Source organism: Phodopus roborovskii, unplaced genomic scaffold (genome assembly GCF_943737965.1).
Source record: "Phodopus roborovskii unplaced genomic scaffold, PHOROB, whole genome shotgun sequence".
In the NCBI taxonomy this organism is placed as follows: Eukaryota; Metazoa; Chordata; class Mammalia; order Rodentia; family Cricetidae; genus Phodopus; species Phodopus roborovskii.
The window spans coordinates 23,782,598-23,802,340 of record NW_026125281.1 but is presented as its reverse complement, the minus strand read 5'-3'; the positions used below and the strand labels follow the sequence as shown (position 1 = coordinate 23,802,340).

At 40.6% G+C, this 19,743-nt stretch overlaps 1 protein-coding gene and 1 non-coding gene across 2 annotated transcripts in view; one reads left to right on the top strand and one right to left on the bottom strand.

Moving 5' to 3' along the window:
- The first annotated feature begins 2,315 nt into the window (after window positions 1-2,315).
- On the top strand, window positions 2,316-2,422 carry LOC127233662 (U6 spliceosomal RNA). The gene has a single exon (XR_007835501.1). It is a non-coding gene; the product is annotated as a U6 spliceosomal RNA (small nuclear RNA).
- Window positions 2,423-12,666: 10,244 nt separating this feature from the next.
- Ints8 (integrator complex subunit 8) overlaps window positions 12,667-19,743 on the bottom strand; it is a 439,588-nt gene continuing 432,511 nt past the window's right edge. The window contains exon 28 of the mRNA XM_051198256.1: window positions 12,667-12,676. The gene's annotated coding sequence lies outside the window, so the exon portion shown is untranslated. The remainder of the gene's footprint in view (window positions 12,677-19,743) is intronic.

Genomic DNA, 19,743 nt, shown 5'->3' with positions numbered 1-19,743 from the left:
AAGAAGCACAGAGGCTGCAGTGGTGGCTCAGTGATTAAGAGTAGTCCGCTCTGCCAGAGGACTAGAGTTCAATTCCCAGCACCCACACACACTGCAGCTCACAACTGTCTGTAACTCCAGTTCTAGAGAATCTGATACCTTCCTCTGGCAAAACGCTCATAAACATAAAGACAGTGAAATAAAATCGCCCACTATGCTTTACAAATCTTTAAAGAAACACTTAGGACTAACTTCAGAAACACACAAGCACACTAGCACACTCATGTGTGATGTCAACATTTGAGAATGGAGCAACGTATTCATTTTGTAATATTATAAGATGTGATTGGCAAAGACACTGAAATTTGTGTTTGTGTTTTCATATCCATGGACATAATGGCACTGTCTCTTCCTATTGAACACAAACAGTAAATGGAATTAAACCATGGGGAGGAGACCCTGGCTCAAGTTCTGTTCCCTTTTCCTCAGAAGTAATTCATGGTAGTTACATAGAAAGATTGGCACAAGAAGGACTAAATACTTCAAAATTAAGTGGAAAGGAAGGACAAGTATAGTTCAGAAACACAAAGAACAAAAAAGAGTCATAAATTCCAAGGAAACGATCAGTGTCTTTTTTACTAGAATCCTCTACCCCTCACTGAGAACAAACTCTCGTGTGTGTGTGTGTGTGTGTGTATGTGTGTGTGTGTGTGTGTGTGATTTTTATTTAAATTTGAAACAATCTTGTTTTACATATCAATCCGTTCCTCTGCCTCCCCTCCTCCCTTGCCCCCCCCACCAATGCCCATCCCATCCCTATTCTGTTCCCCAGGGAGGGTGAGGCTTTCCATGGGACTTTCAAAGTCTGTCATATCATTTGGAGCAGGGCCCAGCCACTCCCACATGTGTCTAGGCGGAGGGAATATCCCTCTGTGTGGACTGGGCTCCCAAAGTCCATTCCTATACTAGGTATAAATACTGATCCATTACCAGAGGCCCCATAGACTACATAGTCCTCCCAACTAACACTACATTCAGGGAATCTGGGTCAGTCCTATGCTGGTTTCCCAGCTATCAGACTGGAGTCCATGGGTTTCCAGTTTCTATGGGTTTCTACAGCCTAGTCTTGATGCCTTTGCTCATCACCCCTCCCTATCTGCAACTGGATTCCAAGAATTCAGCTCAGTGTTTAGCTGTGGGTGTCTGCTTCTGCTTCCATCAGCTACTAGACTAAGGGTCTAGGGTGACATATAAGGCAGTCATCAATCTCATTATCAAAGAAGGGCATTTAAGGTATCCTCTCAACTATTGCTTAGATTGTTAGTTGGGGTCATTCTTGTAGGTTTCTGGACATTTCCCTAGTGCCAGATTTCTCTTCAAACCTTTAATGGCTCCCTCTATTATGATATCTCTTTTCTTGCTCTCCTATATTCTTTCCCTATCTCAATCTTCCTGTTCCCTCATGCCCACCTCCCCCTCATCTTCCCCCTAACTCCATCTCCCCTCTCCCCATGCTCCCAATTTGCTCAGGAGATCTTGTCCCTTTCCCCTTCTCCAGGTGACCATGTGTGTCTCTTTTAGGGTCCTCCTTGTCTCCTAACTTTTCTGCTGGTGTGGTTTGTAGGCTGGCAATCCTTTGTTCTATGTCTAAAAACCATATATGAGTGAGTACCTACCATGTTTGTCTTTTTGTGACTGGGTTACCTCACTCAGGGTGGTTTCTTCTAGTTCTATCCATTTGCCTGCAAATTTCAAGATTCCATCCCCCCCCCACTAAGTAGTACTCCATTATGTAAATGTAATGTACCACATTTTCTCCATCCATTCTTCAGTTGAGGGGCATTTAGATTGCTTCCAGGTTTTGGATATTACAAATAATGATGCTATGAACACACAGTTGAACAGATGTCCTTGTTTGTATGAATGTGCATCCTTTGGGTATATACCTAAGAGTAGAATTACTGGATCTTGAGGTAGACTGATTATCATTTTCCTGAGGAACCACTATGCTGATTCCCAAAAGTAGCATATGAGTAGAGGAGTGTACCCCTTTCTCCACATCCTCTCCAGTATAAACTGTCACTGGTGTTTTTTGGTTTAGCCATTCTGACAGGAGCAAGATGGTATATCAGGGTTGTTTTGATTTGCATTTCCCTGATGGCTAAGGATGCTGAGCACTTCCTTAAGTGTCTTTCAGCCATTTTAGATTCCTCTATTGAGAATTCTCTATTCAGTTCTGTACTCCAGTTTTTAATTGTATTATTTGGTGTTTTGGTGACTGACTAGCTTCTTGAGTTCTTTGTACATTTTGGAAATCAGGCCTCTGTCAGATTTGGGTTCTCCTTCAGTAGCACCTATGTTAAGGTTGGAACAATCAAGAGAATATTACCAGTGACCCCTGGAAATGGATGACATACAAATCTATGAAGCATTGCACACATTTAATTTCTACTGAAGATACTCGAAGGGCTCATACAAAAAGTAAAAGGATAAACACATTCATGAGTATACAGAAAAGAATCGTGTCAGAGCAGTAGAGACTGTCAAATGAGGGTTAGGGTGTAATAAGACATTACCAAAAAAAACAACAAAATGACAAGATTGTTATACACGTTTCAATAATAATTTTGAATGTAAATATTTACTTATTATTTCCAAATAAAATATTTATTTATTTTCTAAATAAAATACACAGGTTGGCTGACTGGATGGATAAGACCCAACTGTTTCCATCTATCAGTGAGAAACCTCACTAGCAGCAACAAATACAGAATGAAATGAAAGGATGGGAAGGGGGCCTTCTGAGCAAAGAGAAACTGAAAGCACAGGGCGGGATGTCATGCTCGGTGCAGTGTGACCACAACATAATCCCAGGCGTGAGCTGGCTTGTTGGAGCCAACTCCCTATGGCGGGATGCCATGCTCAGTCTTAATACAGGGGAGAGGGGCTGGCCCTGCTCCAACCTATTGTGCCAAGCTCTCTTGACTCCTCATTGGAGCCCTTACCCATGAGGAGGAGTGGACTGGGGGTGGGCTAGAGGGGAGATGAGGAGGGGATGGGAGAAGAGGTGGGAGGGAGAACTGTGGCTGAAATGTAAAATGAAATAAAAAGAATTCAAGCCAAAATTACAGGAAACAAGGTCACCTCATATGGATAATGAAAATACTCCAGCAAGGGATTATAATGTAACACATATATGTACCAAATATTGACACACTAAATTCCATAAAAGACTATTAGACATAGAAAGGAGAGGCAGACCCCCAAAATAATAATAGTTAATACCTCATTCTCAGCAACAGAGACATTATCCATACAAAAAGCACCAGCAAGCAAAGGTCAGCTTTAAATGATGCTATGCACCAAACGGACTTAGCACACATGTACACAGTATTCCACTCAATAACTACATAATACATATTATTCTTAACAACATGTGAAGTGTTTTTTTCTAAATACATAATATTGTAGGGCATAAAGCAAGTCTTAAAAATGCAAAAAAATAATTTATATAGTTTATTGTATTTTATCAGATCATATTGTAATGAAACAGAATTCAACACAAAAAAGTGCAGAAAAACATGGAAATTTAAAGTACACTTTTGAATAATTAATTCGTTATTAAAGAAACTAGGGGACAAGCACATTTAAAATTTCATAGACTCAAATGAAAATTAGATAAACTAACCCAAGGGAAAGATGATCCAAATCAATAAATTCAAATAAAAAAAAAGAAAAGATGTTAAAACAAATACCAATAAGGTCCAAAAAATCACTGCCGAATATTTTTGAAAACTTGTATTTCAGAAAACTGAAAAACCTAGGGGGTGGAAGAAAAAATAGCTACATTCCTGGACATTAATGTCAATCAAAATGGATTCAAGAAGACATTAATCTAAACAAATCAATAATGAGCAATGATGTTAAACTAATAATAAAAAGCCTTTTCCCTTCTGAGTTCTACCAGCTCTTTGAAGAGCTAATATCAACAGTTTTTCCCTCACACTGTCCCATAGAGCAGAAAGTGAAGGAACTCATTTACAAAATGAGCATTACCCTGACAGTAGAACCAGATAATACAACAATAGAAGCTATAGGTCAATTTCTAGATAAACATAGGTCTAAAAATTCTCAACGGAAAACTTACAAACTGAATTCAAAACACATTGAAAGGGCCAGACACAATGGCCAAGTTGGTTTCTTCCAAGGGTATTCTGAACAAAGAGAAAGTGAAAGCTTGACAAAGAAGATTCGAGCCAAAATTATAGGAAACAAGGTCGTCTTATATGGATAATGAAAGTCAAAATTCATAATGCGGTATGTAAATAAAATCAGGGTCAAAACTACATAATCATCTAAATAAATACAGTAAAACTCTGACAGAACTTGGAGTCCCTGTGATAAAAGCCCTAAATAAACGGGAATAGACCAAGCATGAGAAAGGCTATATAATAGACAAATGTCCAATTTTATATTAATTTAGGAAAATCTGAGAGCATTTCTTCCAAAATCAGATGTGAAAGCACTCTTTACTTTTACTCAATGCAGAGCTTAATATACTAGCCAAAACAATAGAGAAAAGAAAGAACTGGAATATGAATAGCAAAGGAAAAGTCAAGTTACTCATATTTCTATATTTCCATACACTCTCATAAATACTTACTCTACCAGGGACCTTTAGGTCTGTTAAGAACTTTCAGCAAAGTAGCAGAACACAAATTAAAAAAGAAAAAGAACAAAAACAAAACCTCACAACTATAATGAATATAGGATTAAAAGTATACAGCAAAGAGAAGAAATAAAAAAAAAAAATAATGAAGATACTGAGAAAAATAATGAACATACTCAGAGAGAAACCAGGAATACAAAAATGAATAAAGAAGATCAGAAGATGGCAGATTACACCCACCAAATTCTAGAATGTTTGGAAACAAATCAGAGATAGCTGAAGAGCAGCTGTCCTGTGAGGTGAGAAAAGGTGGGAAAAGTCAGCTTCAGCCTCAAAAAGGAAACACTAGAAAAGAGAGCAGAGGGGGTGGAGCCTGTTCCGGGAGGCTCAGCCCGGCAGAGTGTCCTCTGAGAGCAGGGGTAGCACGTGCAGAGAGACTTCAGTACCAGATTATCTAAAGGAGGGAGACAGAGACAGAGCTGCACAGAGAGAGATGGTGAAACAGAGAAGTCACAGATGCTGTAACAGAAGACAGGGTAGAGGACTGTACGAGAGGAATTTCAAAGTCCAACCAATATCAGACATATCACTGAGAAGATCTGCAGTCCAACCAGATAGGAATCTTGGTGCATAACCATTTAGGTGCCAGGAAAAAAAATCCTTTCTTCTCAGTGTGGGCTGGAGCAGTGGCCAGGATCCATTTTTTTTTTCAAGACCTTTGCTAAGTCTGTGGCCTTATTCTAAAGCAACTTCCCCACATACTCCAGTCTGGAGATCCAAGGCAAGTGCCAAAGGACTATACCCTGAGACCATGTCTGCAGAATATCCCAAGCTAGAGAGGAGACTTTGAGTCAGAACCACAGTGTTCTGTATGGTTGAAACCTGTTCTGAACTATAAACTGATTCACTAGGTCCAAAAAAAGATGAAAAAGCAATGTGATATCTTAAAAGGGCTAAAGTCTAAGTTACAGCACATGAAAGCAGGTTGACAGGTGTACCAGTTGGCACCTAGAGACAGAAAACTTAGCCCATAAACCACACCCCTAGCTGTAGAGCAAACAACATGAATACTAGCACAGGAAGCAAATCCCCACAAGGTCCTACTCTCATCAGAAGACACCACCCAAATAGCCAAAGAAGAAAAGCAAGGCATAGAAGCAGACTGCACCTGAAGGCATAGAAGACATGCACTTCTTCCAATAAATCCACCCGGCTGTGCTGTGGAATAATGCCATTGTACACTGGGAAGATTTGCCACTCAGACTGGTTTAATAAAGGGCTAAATGGCCAACAGCTAGCAGGTAGAGGTTAGATGGAACTTGCAGGCAAAAAGGAGCACAGAGAAGGAGAAAGGCATAGTTGCCAGCCAGAGACAGATGGAACAGGAGACCAGCATGCCATGTTAAATGCTAAAAAAGTTTTTGATAAAGCCCAGCACCCCATCATGATAAAGGTCTTGAAGAGATCAGGGATAACAGGAACATACCTAAACATAATAAAAGCAATATACAGCAAACCAACAGCCAACATCAAACTAAATGAAGAGAAACTCAACTTGATTCCTCTAAAAAAAGGCTGTCCACTCTCTCCATATCTCTTCAATATTGTACTTGAAGGTCTAGCCAGAGCAATAAGACAACAAAAGGAGATCAAGGGGATACAAATGGAAAGGAAGAAGTCAAACTTTCACTATTTGCAGACGATAGGATAGTTTACATAAGTGACCTGAAAAAGCCTATTGGGAACTCCTTCAGCTGATAAACACCTTCAGCAGAGTGGCAGGATACAAGATTAACTCAAAAAAAAAAAAAAAAAAAAAAGTAGCCCTACTATATAGAGACGATAAAGAGGCTAAGAAAGAAATCAGAGAAACATTACCTTTTACAATAGCCACAAACAACATAAAATATCCTGGGGTAAGGCTAACTAAACAAGTGAAAGACCTATATAGCAAGAACTTTGAGTCTTTAAAGAAAGAAATTAAAGAGATACAAGTAAATGGAAAGATCTCTCCTGCTCTTGGATAGGTACAATCAACATAGTAAAAATGGTAATCTTGCCAAAAGCAACCTACAGATTCAATGCAATCCCCATCATAATATGAACACAATTCTTCACCAACCTTGAAAGAGTAATACTACACTTTATATGGAAAAATAAAAGAACAAGGATAGCCAAAACAACCCTAAACAATAAAGGAACTTCCAGAGGCATCACCATCGATGACTTCAAGCTCTATTATAGAGCTATGGTCCTGAAAACAGATTGGTGTTGGCACAAAGATAGACAGGAAGACTAATGGGATCAAATTGAAAATCCAGGTATTAACCACACACTTGTGAACACTTTATTTTTGACAAAGAAGCTATAATTATACAATGAAAAAAGACAGCATCTTCAACAAATGGTGCTGGCATAACTGGATGCTGCTGTGTAAAGGATGCAGATAGATCCATATCTATCACCATGCACAAAACTTAAGTCCAAATGGATCAAAGGCCTCAACATAAATCCAGCCACACTGAACCTCTTAAAAGAGGAAGTGGGAGGTACCCTTTTATGAAGAAGACCACTTTCCTGAACATAACACCAGTGGCGCAGACACTGAGCTCAACAGTTAATAGATGAGACCTGAAATTGAAAAGCTTTTGTAAAGGAAAGGACACAGACGACAAGACAAAACGGCAGCCCACAGAATGGGAAAAGATAATCACCAATCCCAAATCTGACAGAGGCCTGATTTCCAAAATGTACAAAGAACTCAAGAAGCTAGTCAGTCACCAAAACACCAAATAATACAATTAAAAACTGGAGTACAGAACTGAATAGAGAATTCTCAATAGAAATGGCTGAAAGACACTTTAAAAAAGTGCTCAACATCCTTAGTAATCAGGAAAATGCAAATCAAATCAACTCTAAGATACCATCTTGCTCCTGTCAGAATGGCTAAAACCAAAAAAACACCAGTGACAGTTTGTACTGGAGAGGATGTGGAGAAATGGGAACACTCCTCCACTGCTGGTGGGAGTGCAAACACATACAGCCACTTTGGAAATCAGTATGGCAGTTCCTCAGGAAAATGGGTATCAGTCTTCCTCAAGACCCAGCAATTCCACTCTTAGGCATATACCCAAAGGATGCACATTCATACAAACAAGGACATCTGTTCAACCATGTTCATAGCAGCATTATTTGTAATAGCCAGAACCTGGAAGCAACCTAAATGCCCCTCAACTGAAGAATTCATGGAGAAAATGTGGTACATTTACACAATGGAGTACTACTCAGTGGGGAAAGGGAAAAAACAATGGCATCCTGAAATTCACAGGTAAGCGGATGAAACTAGAAGAAACCATCGTGAGTGAGGTATCCCAGTCACAAAAAGACAAACATGGTAGGTACTCACTCACATATGGTCTTTAGACATAGAGCAAAGGATCACCAGTCTACAATCCAACCACCAAAGAAACTAGGAAGCAAGGAGGACCCTAAGAGGGACAGGCATGGTCTCCCAGAGAAGGGGAAAGGGACAAGATCTCCTGAGCAAATTGGGAGCATGGGGGTGGGAGAGGGAGTTAGGAGAAGGGGAGAAGAGGGGAGAGGAGGGCATGAGGGAGCAGGAAGACTGAGTGGGGGAGATACAGGAGAGCAAGAAATGAGGCACCATGATAGAGAGAGTCATTATAAATCTAGAGAGAAATCTGTCAATAGGGAAATTTCCAGAGATCTACAAGAATGACCCGAACTAAGAATCTAAGCAATAGTGGAGAGGCCACCTTAACTCATGGAAGCAGACTCCCACAGCTAAACACTGAGCTGAACTCCTGGAGTTGCAGCGAGAAAGGAGTGATGAGCAAAGGGGTCAAGGCCAGGCTAGAGAAACCCACGGCATCAGCTGACCTGAACAAGGGGGAGCTCATGCACCCCAGCCTGATAGCTGGGAAACCAGCACAGGACCAACCCAGACCCCCTGAACATGGGTGTCCGTTAGGGGTGCAGTCTCTGGGGCCTCTGGTAGTGGATCAGTATTGACCCCTAGTGTACAAATGGACTTTGGGAGCCCATTCCACAGAGGGATACTCTCTCAGCCTAGACACACGGGGAAGGGCCTGGGTCCTGCTTCAAATGATATGACAGACTTTGAAGACCCCCCATGGAAGGCCTCACCCTCCCTGGGGATCAGAAAGGGGATGGGATAGGGGGCCAGTGGGGTGGGGAGGGAACAAGGGAGGAGGGGAGGCAGAGGGAACTGGGATTGATGTGTAAAACAAGATTATTTCTAATTTAAATTTAAAAAATCATAAAAAGGTACTGCCACATGGTAGATTATAGATGATCTATTTATATATATATGTGTGTGTGTGTGTGTATATATATATATACATACATATATCTGATGTAAGAGCCAGTCAGTAGCAAGCCTAAGGAGTGGGCTGAGCATTTATAATGAAAACTAAGTCTCTGCGGTTATTTGGAAGCTGGCTGGTGGTACAAAGCTGACTAGCAAGAATGAAAACTGCTGACACTTCTGTACATTGTTGCCACAGCTATGGCATAAGGAGTTACTCTCTTGGTTTTTCCGTTGCCAGGTTTATTATTGGTCTGTAAAAATGCCACTGTCTTTTGCTGGCTCGCTTAGTGTCCCGCAACTCCAATCTCTTAAACCTGTGATGTCTCATGTTCCTCCTCATCACTCAAAGAAACTTAGCATGCACTAGCCACTGAGATAGACAGGTTTTGTTTTAGTTGCTCTTACTTTGGCTGTAATGAGCTACTTCTAACCAATGCATTGTAAGGAATAAGATTTATTTTGGCTCACAGTGGCTGGGGCATAGAGTCAGTTGTGATGAGGTTGACTGACAGCAGGTAAGAAAGTCAGGTGGCAGAGCCAGAGGCTGGATGGTCACATTGTGTCCATACTCAAAAAGCACAGAATGAACTCAATGGGCCAGGGCTGTAAAGCCCACCCAGGGACTGGCTTCCTCCAGAAAGGCCTCCTCCCAAAGGTTCTACCACCTTCCCAAGCAGTCCCACCAGCTGGGGAGCAAGTGTGAATCACATGTGCCTGTGAAAGACATTTAACATTTAAACCACAGCTGCCATAATGCTCATAAATAGGGACTTTGCTATGTCTGTGAGTTGTTACAAAATACCCACACAAGAAATGGAAACCCTGTCATCCACTGGAATATTGTTCCAAAATATCATGGATTTCATCTCATAATATAAAAATCAGAAAAATATTTAAGTAGATGAAAATCTTCATACATTCTAAAATATCAAAAAGAATGCTTTCTCTCTCTCTCTCTCTCTCTCTCTCTCTCTCTCTCTCTCTCTCTCTAATATCAGCGAGTCACTTGTCACAAAAGCTGAGGTTAATGCCTCCCTTCTCTGGAGATTTCCAGGGGGAAAGTTAAAAGCAATAAAACTGACTTGGAAATAAGGAAAATGAAGTGTCAGGCAACCTGGGGCAGACGACAAGACTGAGTGCACACGCTCCTCTCTACCCTGGGAACAGAGGGGTTTTTCCTCTTGATGCTCTGAAAGTAGGGCAGGGGCTAAAGTTTACAACTGTAGTCCTGGAAAAGTAGAGCCTACATTTTCTTCTCTTCAATAACTCTCCTGAGGAGAGCAGAAGCCAAGTGGCCATTCTCTTCATTCAGCAAACACTTTTGACCAGCATCGGAAAGAAAGTAAAGTCTAAGAATCTAGTGAAAATCTATTTGAACCCATAATCTATTTTATTAAGTATTCACTCAGAATTATAATAGCTTTGAACGAACAAAAAACATATGTAGTGTACTTGTGAGTAAGCAGTTGGGGTGAATCTCTGTGGGAAAACTCCATCCCCTCCCTCCCCATGAAGCAGCAGGAAGCTTGAGTAGGACAGAAGGACTACCTCCCAGTAGGGCACATGCAGAAGCCTGGCAAATGACTGCTGGCTGACAGCTACGGTCCAAGAGCCTTGGTTCTTCTCCACAGAGACCTCTCCATGGGATACCTGGAATCCTTCACAACATAATCTTCTACATTCTATTAGTCAATCAACAAAGACTAGCCCAGCTCAAGGGATAGGCAATTAGACCGTCTCGTTACAGGAGGTAGTAACAAAGAATGGGTGCCCTCTTTAATCTGTCATAGCAAGAGGCTGTTATAGTCTAGTCCATGGCTCCCTTTCCATTGTTCTGGGAAGTTCTTTTACCTGTGTTGTGTCTAAAGAAAGAATTTCTGAAGAGTCACTGAGGAATGAACTATCCAGGAGACACTATGGAATTGGCATGGTAGTCTGCTGGGCTTTAGACATTCAAAAAAAAAAGAAAAATACCACTACACCACTATACTTTAGGTCTGTTCGTGTGAACATGCATACATGTGTGGGAGGGAGCATTGTGGGAAGGGCATGCATGTGCCACCCTGAGGATTAAGTCTGGGTCCTCATACTGTCAAGGAGAGTCCTTTCCAACTTTCACCCCAGCCCCTCCAACCACTTTTTCAGAAGTTCTTTCCATTAGCACATACAGGTACGCTTCATTTAAAAAGGTACAGGAGAAAACCACTGGCTGGTTACCCCAATTAACACATCCCCCTCCACTCACGAAACCGCAGTTTCACTCAAAATAACCTTCTCTACAAGCCACATACTTAAAGAAAAGGGAGATCCTAAGACACAGTATACACAGATCTGCAGCTACTCCTGAAGTCTCCATTTGTGATTTTATCTACTAACTTAACTTATTCCTAACCCCTAAATGCAGGCCGTGGCCATTTGAAAGATACACGTGTATAGATTTGATGAAACCATGAGCCACTTATCATGCAGCTTCCCAGTAAAACAAGAGCACCCTTAGCCCTGCCTCGATTCTTGCATTGCAAATGAGAATCTTTTGGCGGCGTGTTGGCAGCCCATGATTTGAATTTTTGGTGATCTTCGTTACTCTTTGTATTTAAAATGGCCCCCAAGGACTAGGGAGGCAGCTCATTGGATAGAATTAGGAGAACCTGAGCTCAACTGCCTCAAACCAGAGCTGTGTGTGCTTCCAGCATGCCTAAGAGCTCTTAGTGGCCTGGAATCACGGCCAGATGATGCAAGGTAATTCACCTCTACATCTAATCACCATTAGCAAGTCACAGCATGTTACAGTGAGAGGCTCAACCTTCACGGTCAGAGATATTACAAGAAAGCTTTTCCAAAAGCAGAGTGTTCTCATAAAGCAGCTATTTTCAGCCCAGACCTGGCTGCTCTCCCCAGTTTCCCCATCCCAATAGCACACCTTTGCTAACATGTCACTTTGACCTGGCCTCTCCTCCCCACCCTATTAGACAGGCAGGTTTCTTTCCAAACACAGTGTTTGACCTCAGATTCAATGTCCCCTCTCTATACTCTGAGCCAGGGGTCTATCACACTTTCCATGTCCAGCCTGAACGATAGCTCCATCTTTTTTTTCCCAAGTGGTGACATCTTGCATTGGCCATCATTGAAGTCAAGAGCACTAAATCCTACACTGATTTAGCCAATACAGGCTACTTCCACCACTGCCAGAACTTGGCCAGGACCCTAAGAGAAGGGAGTGTGGGTCTGTCCTCTGCAAGAAGAAGGAAATTTAGACCCTCCTGGGGCTGGTCCTTATAAGCTGGACATGCTCCTAACTTAGATGACCTTGCCTAAAAGGCTGAACTCAAATAATGCTCCCCAGAACGTTTTCCAATTCCTTGTATGTTTCAAATTAGTCCCGATGCTTACTGAACCATCTAAACCTTAGAAAAGCTTTCAATGAACTGACAAGTGGGTACTTTTCAGCCTCAGCATTCAGTGGCTTACTGCCAACATGCCCTTCTCTTTGCTTTCCTCTCCCTCTCTGCCCCGCTCAGTCCCAGGTGTCATGGCTTGCTCTTCCTCTCCAGGTCATTCTTGGAATCTCAACCACCTGGACCTAAGCTCTCCCCTGCCCTTCATGATAGATTCACACTCAAATCAACCTTGGCCCCACGGTGGCTTCACTTAGCATGTATTAATGAGCCCCAAGTTTATTAGCGCAACTCAGACTTTTTTGAGCTTTGTAAATAGGCACCAATAGCATTCTTTACATATGTGGATCTCCTAGGAACTTTAAATGATACCCACTTTGCAGATAAAGAGACCGAGGGCCAGGCACCATGGTGCATGCTTGTGATCCCAGCACTCATCAATCAGAGCAGGAGTGACAACATGCCCGGGATGCTGTGCTATTGAGACCCTGACTCGAGGAAAAGGAAGACTGAAGAAAAGCAACCTGAGGGACAAAACGAGAGTAACTTTCCCAAATTCACACAACGGTTTTCCATGTGGGTTCCAGAAGCCACACAAGACCTCAATTTCAGTTCAGTTGCTTATTCAAATTCTTATTTAATGCTCATGAAACTCAATCTGTCTCCTCAAATCCGGTCTTCCTCCCCTGTCTGGGGAATGTCACCATCACTCTCCGTGATCATTCAGTTGCTCCCCCAATCACATGTCCAAACCACTGCCAAGTCTAATCCAGCCCACCACAAAGCTCCTCACATACACAAACCCCTCCCTCCCCTCTGCACTCATGCACACAAGCTCCCTCTCCTAGGTACACACTCAAACACACAAGCTCCTTTCCCTGTGTGTGTGTGTGTGTGCGCACGCGCACGCGCACGCACACACCAGCCCCCACCCTCCCACACCCCCATCCCCCACCCCAACCCCCCCCACCCCACCCCCACCCCCTTGCACTCACACACACAAGCCAGGCCATCTCCGGGAGGGACTTCTATGCAGTCTTCCTGATGGGCCTCTGCAGGAACAGACCCCTACCTCCCCACTTTCTGGTCATGTCACATCATTACAGGTTCCCAGTCCGTAGAAGCAGGCACACAGTCCTCCTAGGGCTTTCAGGGCCCATTTTCACTCAGTGCTGTGTTCTGCCTCTCATCGTACTTCCTCACATGTGAAACACCCTCCCCTCCACTTCCCCTCCGCTTGTCTTCTCCCTGACGCTCATCTCAGAGTTACTTTTTCTCCTACCCCAGAGCATCCTCTGAAGTTCAGTTGTTTTGCTTTGCCAGGAAGCCATTGGCTTCCTCACAAGCTACTTAAACAGCAGCCTTCCTCATTAGACTATCAGATCCACAAAAGCAGAAGCACATTTTGTCTTGTTTGCTACCATGCTCCTAGAACCTGTTACCGTGTGCTGAAGTGTAACTTTCAATGAATGGATGGCAGACTCAGCCATGATGCAAACATTTTTAAACATCAGGTCAAAGCTGACTCAGCAAAAAATTCAGGACAACCATGGTGTTCTGAATAGAACATGGGAAGGGCCAAGGCCACATTGGGGACATTTATTTAATGGCAATGAACTGCATAAAGCAGGTGAACAGTTCCCCCAGTCATGTACAAGTCAGAGTCCAGACTGACAGACTGGTGTCAAGAAGTCCAAGTGGGTAAAATTAAAAGTGAATAAAAAATCTACAGTGCCCCGTGACCTCAGTGGCTCCCTGGGACACAGAGACCTACTGCACAGATTGAAGTGAGAGAAAGGACAGACAGGATTGGGACAAAGACACTACCTTCACCAAGGGGAAGAAGAAATGGGTAGATTTCAATGAAAGAATAGATTCAACAACCTAAAAAACAATACAGCAACACTAGAACCTAGTGGTACTACATCAGGAAGACCTTAACATCCCATCACAGAAGATGGAGGAGGGTGAGGAAGAGGAAGAAGAAGAAGACCCTAAAACAACTTTATCAAGATGATGGAGGCCCTCAAAGAAGAAATGAAGAATTCCCTTAAAGAAATGGGGGAAAAGAAAAAATTGGAAGAAATCAATAAATCCCTTAAACAAAGCCAAAAAAAAAAAAAAAATCCAAGATTTGAGAACTGAAATGAAGTCAATAAAGAAAACACAAACTGAGGGAATTCTGGAAATGGAAAATCTGGGTAAGCTAACAGGAACTACAAATGCAAGCATAACCAACAGAATGCAAGAGATGGAAGAGAATCTCAGATGTTGAAGATCCGATAGAGGAAATAGATCCATTGGTCAAATAAAATGTTAAATCCAACAAATTCTTAATACAAAACATCCAGGAAATTTGGGACAACATAAAAAGACCAAAGCTAAGAATAGCAGGGATAAAAGAAGGAGAAGAACTCCACCTCAAAGGCACAGAAAATATATTCAACAAAATAATAGAAGAAACCTTTCACAACCTAAAAATGGGCATGTGTATAAAGGTACAAAAAGTTACAGAACACCAAATAGACTGGACCAAAAAAAAAAAAAGTGTCCCCTCATCATATAATAATCAAAACACTAAACATATGGAATAAGGAAAGAATAATAAGCAGCAAAAGAAAAGGGCCAAGTAACATATCAGAAGTACACTCAAATTCTCAATGGAAACTCTGAAAACCAGAGGTCCTGGACAGATGCTTTTCAGACACTAAAAGGCCATGGATTCCTGCCCAGACAACCATAACCAGGAAAGCTTTCAGTCACCATATATAGAGAAAGCAAGATATTCCATGACAAAACCAGATTTAAACAATACCATCCACATATCCAGCCCTACAGAAAGTACTAGAAAGAAAAGTCCAACCCAAGGAAGCTAACCACACCCACAAAAACACAGGCAACAGATATTCTCACACCAACAAACCCCAAAGCCGTGAAATACACAAACACTAACACCACCAAAAATAAAATCAAATCTAATAGGAATTAACTACCACTGGTCATTAATATCTTTAAATATCAGTGGACTCAACTTGCCTATAAAAAGACACAAGTGAACAGAATGAATAAGAAAATAAGACCCATCCTTCTGTTGAATACAAGAGACATACCTCAACTTCAAAAACAGACATTACCTCAGAGTAAAGGGTAAGATTTGCCAATCAAATGGCCCTAAGAAACAAGCTGGTGTAGCCATCCTGATATCTAACAAAATAGACTTCAAACTAAAATTAATCAAAAGAGAGGATTTCATATTCATCATAGGAAAAATTCATCAAGATAAAGTCTCAATTCTGAACATTTATGCCCCAAATATAAAGGCACCCACATGTGTAAAAGAAATATTACTAAAGCTTAAAATGTACATCAAGCCCCATGCACTAATAGTGGGAGACTTCAACACCCCATTCTCACCAATGGACATGTCTGCAAGACAGAAACTTAACAGAGAAATAAAGGATCTAACTGATGTCATGACTCAAATGAACTTAACAGACATCTATAGAACATTCCACCAAAACTCAAAAGAATATACCTTCTTCTCAGCACCTCATGGAACCTTCTCTAAAATTGACCACATACTTGATAACAAAGCAAATCTCAACAGATACAAAAGCAATAAAAATGAAATAACCCCCTGTGTTTTATTGGATCACCATGGCTTAAAGTTAGAATTCAACAACACTAATTGCAGAGAGCCCACAAACTCATGGAAACTGAACAATGCTCAACTGACTCAATACTGGATCAAGAAAGAAATAAGAAAGAAAAATTAAAGACTTCCTAAAATTCGATGAGAATGAATATACAACACACCCAAACTTATGGGACACTGTGAAAGCAGTACTAAGAGGAAAGTTCATAGCACTAAGTACACACATAAAGAATTTTGAGAAATCTCACACTAGTGACTTAACAGCACATCTGAAAGCACTAGAACAAAAAGAAACAAACTCACCCAGGAGGAGTAGATGATAAGAAATAATCAAATTGAAGGCTGAAGTCAATAAAATAGAAACAAAGAGAACAATACAAAGAATGAATAAAACAAAGAGTTGGTTCTTCAAGAAAATCAACAAAATAGACAAACTAACCAAAAAGCAGAAAGAGAATATCCAAATTAACAAAATCAGAAATGAAAAGGGAGACATAACAACAGACACTGAGGAAATTCAGAGAATGATTAGGTCATACTTTGAAAACCTGTACTCCACAAAATTGGAAAAGTTAAAAGAAATAAACAATTAAATCAAGACCAGATAAACAATTTAAATAAATCTATAACCCCTAAGGAAATAGAAGCAATCATCAAAAGTCTCACCAAAAGGGGGGAAAAAGCCCAGGGCCAGATGGTTTCAGTGCAAAATTCTACCAGAATTTCAAAAAGCTATCTCCAATACTCCTCAAGTTTTTCCACTCAATAGAACATAAGAAACACTGCCAAACTCTTTTTATAAGGCTAGTCGCCCTGATACCAAAACCACACAAAGATGCAACAAACAAAGAGAATGACAGACACATCTCCATCTCCTTCGTGAACACTGATCCAAAAATATTCAATAAAATACTGGCAAACCAAATCTAAGAACACATCAAAAAATCATCTACTATGATCAAGTATGCTCCATCCCAGAGATACAGTAATGATGCAACATACAAAAATCTGTCAATGTAATTAATCCATCATATAAATAAACTGATAGAAAAAAAAACACATGATCCTCTCATTAGATTCTGAAAAAGTCTTTGACAAATTTGTACACCATTTCATGATAAAGGTCTGGGAGAGATCAGGGATACAATCAACATAGCTAAATATAATAAAGGCGATATACACCAAGCCAACAGCCAACATCAAACTAAATAGAAACTCAAAATGATTCCACTAAAATCAGGAACAAAATAAGTCTGTCCATTCTCTCCATATTTATTCAATATAATACTCAAAGTTCTAGTTAGAGCAATAAGACAACAAAAGGAGATCAAGGGGATACAAATTGAAAGGGAAGAAGTCAAACTTTTGCTATTTACAGAGGATATGATAGTATACATTAAATGAGCCCAAAAAAAAAATCTACCAGGGAACTCCTACAGCTGATAAACACCTTCAGTAATGTGGCAGGATACTATATTAACTCAAAAAAATCAGTAGCATTCCTATATACAAATTATAAATAAACTTAGAAAAATCAGAGAAGCATCACCCTTTACAATAGCAACAAATAACATAAAATAAGTTGGGGTAACTCTAACCAAACAAGTGAAAGACCTGTATGACAAGAACTTTACGTCTCTGAAGAAAGAAGTCAAAGAAAATATCAGAAAATGAAAAGATCTCCCTTGCTATTGGATAGGTAGGATTAACATAGTAAAAGGGGCCATCTTACCAAAAAGCAATCTACAGATTCAATGCAATCCCCATCAAAATCCAACACAATTCTTCACAGACCTCAAAAGAACAATATTCAACTTCATACAGGAAAACAAAAATCTCAAGATAGTCAAAGCAATCCTGTACAATAAATGAACTTCTGGAGTCATCACCATCCTTGACTTCACACTCTACTGTAGAGCTAAAGTAATAATAATAATAATAATAATAATAATAATAATAATAATAATAATAAAAGACACTTGAATCAATGGAAGAGAATTGAAGACTCTGGTACTAATCTATACTACACACACACCTGATTTTTAACAAAGAAGCCAAAATTGTACAATGGAAAAAAGAAAGCATTTTTAATAAATGGTGCTAGCATAACTGGATGCTGACATGTAGAAGAATGCAAATAGATCCACAACTCAAGTCCAAATGGATCAAGGATGTCAACATAAATCCAGTTACACTGAACCTCATAGAAGAGAAAGTCTGAAGTAGCCTTGAATGCATGAGCACAAAAGAACAATTTCTCAATATAACACCAGTAGCACAGACTCTGAGAGCAACAATCAATAAATGGGACCTCCTGAAACTGAGAAGCTTCTACAAAGTCAACAAGACAAAACTACAGCCGAAAGAATGGGAAAAGATCTTCACCAATTCCACATCTGACAGAGGGCTTATTTCCAAAATTATATGAAGAACTCAAGAAACTAGACGTCAGAATACCAAATAATCCAATTAAAAAATAGGGTACAGATATAAACAGAGAATTCTCAACAGAAGACACTCAAATGGCCAAAGACTTTTAAGGAATTGTTCAAATCCTTAGTCATCAGGGAACTGCAAATCAAAGTGACTCTGATAGGTAATCTTACACCTATCAGAATGGCTAAGATCAAAAACACTGACAACAGCCTATGCTGGAGAGGATGTTGAGTAAGGGGAACACTTATACAGCCACTTTGGAAATCAGTATTGTGGCTTCTCAGAAAATTGGGAATCATTCTACCTCAAGACCAAGCAATGCCACTCTTGGGCATATACCCAAAGGATTCTCAATCACATCACAAGGACACTAGCATTCCTAGCAATATTGTTTGTAATAGCCAGAACGTGGAAACAACTTAGATGCCCTTCAACCAAAGAATGGATAAAGAAAATGTAGCACTTATACAATGGAGTATTACTCAGAAGTAAAAAAAAAAAAAAAAAAAAAAAAAACAATGACATCTTGAAATTTACAAATGGATGGAACTAGAAAAAAATCCTGAGTGGGGTAACCCAGACCCAAAAGGACCAACATGTTATTTTTTTACTCATAAGTGGATAGTAGATGTAAAAGCAGAGGATAATCAGGCTACAATCCACAACCCCAGAGAAGCTAGGTATAAAGGGGGACCCTAAGAGGCACACACATAGAGGGCCCTAGGAAGTGAAAACAGTTGAGATCTCCTAAGTAAACTAAGAGTAGGTAGAAGGGAGGGGATGAGGGATGGGAATATGCAAGATCAACAAGACCAAGTTGAGAGAGACCAATGAAAGAGATATCTTGGTAGAGAGAGCCATTATGGGGCTAGGTAGAAACCTGGTGCTAGAAAACTTCTCAGGAATCTACAAGGATGATCCCAGCTAAGACTTATAGCAGTAGTGGAGAGGATATCTGAATGGGCCTTCCCCTTTTATCAGATTAGTGACTACCTAATAACCATCATAGAACCTACATCCAGTAACTAATGGAAGCAGATGCAGTGATCCACAGCCAAGCACTGGGCTGAGCTCCTAGAGTTTAGTTAAAGAGAGGGAGGAGGGATCATAAGAACACAGGGTGTCAAGACCATGATGGGAAAAACCACAGAGACAGCTGACCTGAGCTAATGGGAGCTAATGGACTATGGACTGACAGCTGGGGAGCCTGCATGGAACTGAACTAGACCCTCTGAATGTGAGTAACAGTTATGTGGCT